The sequence below is a fragment of the Oncorhynchus masou genome, chromosome 11, assembly GCF_036934945.1.
Source record: "Oncorhynchus masou masou isolate Uvic2021 chromosome 11, UVic_Omas_1.1, whole genome shotgun sequence".
Classification (NCBI taxonomy): domain Eukaryota; kingdom Metazoa; phylum Chordata; class Actinopteri; order Salmoniformes; family Salmonidae; genus Oncorhynchus; species Oncorhynchus masou.
Window position 1 is genome coordinate 25,259,890 of NC_088222.1, and position 6,482 is coordinate 25,266,371.

Here is a 6,482-nt window from a genome sequence, read left to right on the forward strand (position 1 = left end):
GTGTGTGTCTAACAGAAAGCTCTCTATAGTGTTCAGTTGTTTGTGTGTGTGTCTCTGTGTGTGTATGTGTGTGTGTGTGTGTGTGTGTGTGTGTGTGTGTGCGTGTGTGCGTGTGTGCGTGCGTGCGTGCGTGCGTGCGTGCGTGTGTGTGTGTAACAGAAAGCTCACTGCCAGCAGCTAAAAGGTGCTTAATGAAGCACCATTAAATCTTTAATCATCAAATAGGAGATAATTTAAGTCTAATGAGTCTATGAGAACAAACATCTGAACCAAAGGTAATACAAGGAGAGTAAGACTGCATGGTGGATGGTCAAAAATGTATTTTTATTTGATAGCCTATAGTGATTTTAAAGACTGCCTTACAATTTCACCGCAATACAGTATTTTAAGGAACATAATTCCTTAATCTAATCGCATTCAGTCTGTGACATAGGCAACAGAAATTTAACATGTTACATGGCAAATGACAGGTTCCTTATCCAGGCGTGAACAAAATATCCTGTATTCAGTACCATGAATGTTGTATCTCTGTGCTTCGACTGCGAGCTGAAAACAGACAATCGTTGTGGGTTCATGTTTACTAGATTTCTTCTTTTGGCTGTGCGATGCGCCTCTATTCCCCCTGGCTCTTATAGGCAGGCAGCATCCTCCGGTTTTGACAATAAATCATCATTAGGTGATCCTCAACATTTTATTAAACTCACACATGTATATGCAATTAGAGGCATCCCCTAGGAGTGACTGCTTCACAGCAGAGAGCTGGAGGCCATATCTCACTGCTGCCAGAACCACACACACTCAGGCATGCCACACCGAGATAAATACAAACAACAGTTACAGTACACTCTATGTTCTCTGTATGTCATCCATTGCTCCCGGAGAAAACACAAGGCAGAAATTGAGAAAAAAAAAGGTAGCTGGGTAAAAAAGGAGAGATGATCGAGAAAGCAAGTGTTATGAAGCACCTTGGACGTGTTATCTCATGTCATTCCCAGAGATTACTGCCCATGGAAACCCCCCAGCAGCCTCCCTCTGGAGCCAGTGCTGTGGATTAAGGCTAGCTTGCCCCTGCCTCACATCCCCCTCTCCCCATCACCATTAACCCAAGGACAAAGAATATATAAAAATTCACTCACCAGCTTCAGCATCATCACAGCCATGGCAGGGCTCACCAGGGTAATCAGAGGCTTTTGGCAGTTATACTGTATGCTGGAGGAAGAAGGACAGGTTAGAAAAGGATGGGGGGAATATATTGTCTTGGAACAAAGTGCTTCTTCAACAACAGACAGATGTTTTGCATAAAGATATTAGAAGTATCTGGCAACTGTCATTCTCTCAATGGCTGAGGTGAAATGGATAAATGATTATTCATGCATTATTCCTGCGTGGTGATTCTGAGAGCCTGGGTAAATGAATAGCACACCGTTGCAACATCGGCTTTGAGGCACGTGGCAGCTAAAGTGAAAATAAAGAAGCATCCATTTCTGTTTTGTCATTCATTTAAAAATGTAATCAGGCAGCCCTGTACATGGCTAAGTCTTGTCATTGTGCTGCTGTGACAGTCTCTGTGAGAGCATATCCTATTTAAAAGACTACCTCGGGATGTTTCCCTGCTGTGCTCTGACAGAAACTAACATCAACACGTGTATTTGCTGTTTAGATTAATAACATCAGCATGTGCACAGCTCAACAGCAGCATAAACCGCATGCATTTCTCTATGGTGAATTTTTTGATTAATGGAAGGAAAATATTCTTTTGGAAATCAGAATTGTGGAAGAAGTGAATTTCAGAAATAGGAAGCATAAGGAGATAATTCCTGGACTGGGAAGATATTTGAAAGGTCAGAGAGTGTGCAATTCCCTGAACTAAGACATTTTATTAAACCATGTGCATAATTAACATGTCATGTCAACGCACACAATTAAATTAGCCCACATTAAGGACCTTCATTTGGTGAATATATATCTAGACTCGCTTGATAACATATTTCACGCATGCCTGTAATAAACCCTCATGGAATAATTACAAGATAATCTAACTGTTTTGATTGCAAGTCTTTTAAACTCTGAGTAACATTTATAAGACTTTTAGTTTCTCATTTGTGCTGGGCTGGCATGTGGTGCAGTTTGAATAGAGATACAGTACTTTGTGAATGTGGGTCCTTACTCTATGGTCCTTCTCACTCAGACTATGGTTCCATCTATTCTTATTCATGTAAAGGAGAATGAACAGTTGGGACACTTTACAAACACCACATCCCCTTGGAGACACAGACTTCTTATTCCTCGTTCTAACAAGACTCCAAATAGAGGAGACAATTATGGAAATAATTACTGATGTGATTAGCATCTTAGGAAGCTGAATCATATCAAATCATGATTGGCACAGTATCAAAACAGAGCTTGTTTCGCACTTCCTCCCAGGGAATCTGTAAGCCTACAGTGCCTTCAGAAAGTATTCATACTGCTCGACATATTCCACATTTTCTTGTTAAATTTAGTTTTTTTTCTCACCAATCTACACACAATACCCCATAATGACAGTGTAAAAATATTTGTAGAATTTTTTACAAATGTATTGACAATTAAATACCGAAATATATCATTTACTTAAGTATTCACACCCCTAAATCAATACTTTGTAGAAGCATCTTTGGCAGTGATTACAGCTGTGAGTCTTTCTGGGTAAGTCTCTAAGAGTTTTCTATACCTGTATTGTAAAAAACACTTGCCCATTATTATTTTCCAAATTCTTCAAACTCTATCAAATTAGTTGTTGTCATTGCTAGGCAACCATTTTCAGGTCCTGCCATAGATTTTCAGATAGATTTAAGTCAAAACTGTAACTCGGCCACTCATTCACTATCTTCTTGGTAAGCACTCCATTGTGCACTGAGTGTATAAAACATTATGAACACCTCCCTAATATTGAGTTGCACCCCCTTTTGCCCTCCGAACAATCTCAATTAGATTGGGGCATGGACTACAAGGTGTCAAAAGAGTTCTACAAGGATGCTGGCCCATGTTGACTCCAATGTTTCACACAGTTGTGTCAATTTGGCTGGAAGTCATTTGGGTGGTGGATCATTCTTGATACACACAGGAAACTGTTAAGCATGAAAAACCCAGCAGTGTTGCAGTTCTTGACACACTCAAACCGGTGCAACTGGTACCTACTACCATACCCTGATTAACAATTAAATCTTATCTTGCCCATTCACTTTCTGAATGGCACACATACACAATCCATGTCTCAATCGTCTCAAGGCTTAAAAATCCTTATTTAACCTGTCTCCTCCCCTTCATCTACACTGACTGAAATGGATTTAACAGGTGACATCTATAAGGGAGCATAGCTTTCACCTGGATTCACCTGGTCAGTCTATAGCTAGGTTTCAATCCAATTTGCGATATATTGTCATGCAAATATTTAAAAATCCACATAAAAAAAATATGCAAAGTTTTCCAGTGGACCTATTTTGCTCCACAATTCCTATAGGCAGAAATTCAAACAGGAAGTACCAGTGCTTAAGTCTATTCAACGCTGGTCTGACCAATCGAAATGCATGCTTCAGGATTGTTTTGATAACACGGACTGGGATATGTTCTGGGTAGCCTTGGATAATAACATTGATGTATACACGGACACGGCGACTGAGTTTATCAGGAAGTGAATTGATGATTGTGTTCCCATTGTGACTTTTAAAACCTACCTAAACCAAAATCCATGGATAGATGGCAGCATTTGTGCTAAACTGAAAGCACGAACCCCCGCATTTAACCATGTCAAGGTGACTGGGAATAGGGTTGAATACAGTGTAGTTATTCTCTCCATAAGGCAATCAAACAGTCGGTGTCCGCGACATGGCTATGCAGAGACAAAGCGGAGTGCAGTTCAACGCCAAAGATACGAGACGTATGTGGCAGGGTCTACAGACAATCACGGATAACATAGAGAAAACCAGCCACGTCGCAAACTCCGATGTCTTGGTCCCAGACAACCAAACACCTTCTTTGCCTGCTTTGAGTGCTATCGACGTGGCCCGTTCCCAAGGACTGTGGGCTCTCAATCTCCGTGGCTGGCGTGAGTAAAACATTTAAGCGTGTTAACCCTCTCAAGGCTTCCAGCCCAGACGGCATCTCTAGCTGCGGCCTCAGAGCATGCACATCCCATTGTTCCTGTACCCAAGAAAGCAAAGGTAACTGAACTAAATGACTATCGCCCTGTAGCACTCACTTCTGTCATCATAAAGTGCTTTGAGAGACTAGTTAAGGACCATATCCCCTCCACCTTACCTGACACACTAGACCCACTACAATTTGCTTCCCGCACCAATAGATCCACAGACGATGCAATCGCCATTGCACTGCACACTGGCCTATCCCACCTGGACAAGAGGAAAACCTATGTAAGAATGCTGTTCATTGACTACAGCCTTGCCTTCAACACCATAGTACCCTCCAAGCTCATCATCAAGCTCGGGGCCCTGGGTCTGAACCCCGTCCTATGCAACTGGGTCCTGGACTTCCTGACGGGCCGCCCCCAAGTGGTGAAGGTAGGAAACAAAAGCTCCACTTCACTGATCCTCAACACAGCGGCCCTACAAGGGTGCGTTCTCAGCCCCCTCCTGTACTCCCTGCTCACCCATGACTGCGTGACCACACACGGCTGCAACTCAATCAAGTTTGCAGACAACACAACCATAATAGGCCTGATTACACACAATGATGGCACTGGCGGAGTGATGCCAGGAAAATAACCTCTCCCTCAACAAAATGAAGGAGCTGATCGTGGACTTCAGGAAAAAGCAGAGGGAGCACACTCCTATCCACATTGTCGGGACTGCAGTGGAGCAGGTGGAAAGCTTCAAGTTCCTCAGCGTACACTTCACTGATGATCTGAAATAGTCCACCCACACAGACAGTGTGGTGAAGAAGGCGCAACAGTGCCTCTTCAACTTCAGGAGGCTGAAGAAATTTAGCTTGGCCCCTAAGACCCTCACAAACTTTTACAGATGCACAATTGAGAGCATTCTGTCGGGCTGTATCACCGCCTAGTACAGCAACTGCACCGCCCGCATCAGCAGGGCTCTCCAGAGGGTGGTGCGGTCTGCCCAAAGCATCACCGGGGGCACATTGCCTGCCCTCTAGGACACCTACTGCACAGGAAGGCCAAAAACATCATCAAGGACACCAACCACCCGAGCCACGGCATGTTTACCCCGCTATCATCCATGTGGCGAGGTCAGTACAGGTGCATCAAAGCTGGGACCAAAAGACTGAAAAACAGCTTCTATCTCAAGGCCGTCACTAGCCGGCTACCACCCAGTTACTCAAACCTGCACCTTAGAGGCTGCTTCGCTACAGACATAAAATCACTGGTCACTTTAATAATGGAACACTAGTCACTTTAATAATGTTTACATACTGTTTTACTCATTTCATATGTCTATACTGTATTCTATTCTACAGTATCTTAGTCAATGCCACTCTGACATTGCTTGTCCTAATATTTATAGATTTCTTAATTCCATTCTTTTACTTTTAGATTTGTGTGTATTGTTGTGAATTGTTAGATACTACTGCACTGTTGGAGCTAGGAACACAAGCATTTAACTACACCCGCAATAACATCTGCTAAATATGTGTATGTGACCAATAAAATTTGATTTGTTTCCACCAAACAAACTTGAGGATAAAAGTCCGTGCGTGATGACGTAGCGCACACAAATGATGTTCATGCACCAAATAAAATCTAAAGTTCAATGCGTTTCCGTCATTTTTTACTCTACCGATAGTTTTGTCACAGAAACTGTTGTGTTAAATAGCAAGTGTGCCTGTTCTGGCCTAGGCACATGCGCTCAACAACAGATACAGTGCAGTTAGGCTAGTCTTTATGAAGAGAAAAAGTGAATTGCTTTGCCACATTTTTTGCAGTATTACTTTAGTGCCTTTTTGGAAACAGGATGGATATTTGGAATATTTTGTATTCTGTACAGGGTTCTTTTTCACTCTGTCAATTAAGTTATTAGTATTGTAGAGTAACTCCATTGTTGTTGAGCCATCTTCAGTTTTCTCCTGTCACAGCCATTAAAGTCTAACTGTTATAAAGCCTCTCGGTGAAATCCCTGAGCGGTTTCCTTCCTCTCCAGCAACTGAGTTACGAAGGAGGCCTGTATCTTTGTAGTGATTGTGGGTGTATTGATACACCATCCAAAGTGTAGTTAATAACTTCACCATGCTCAAAGGGATATTCAATGTCTTCTTTTTTATATATTTTTACCCATCTCCAAATAGGTGCCCTTCTTTGAAAGGCATTAGAAAACCTCCCTGGTCTTTGTGGTTAAATCTGTGTTTGAAATCCACTGCTCAATTGAGGGACCTTACAGATAATTCTATGTGTGGGGTACAGATCAGGTAGACATTCAAAAATCATGTTAATCACTATTATTGCACACATTTTCTCCATAACAAAGGGGTTG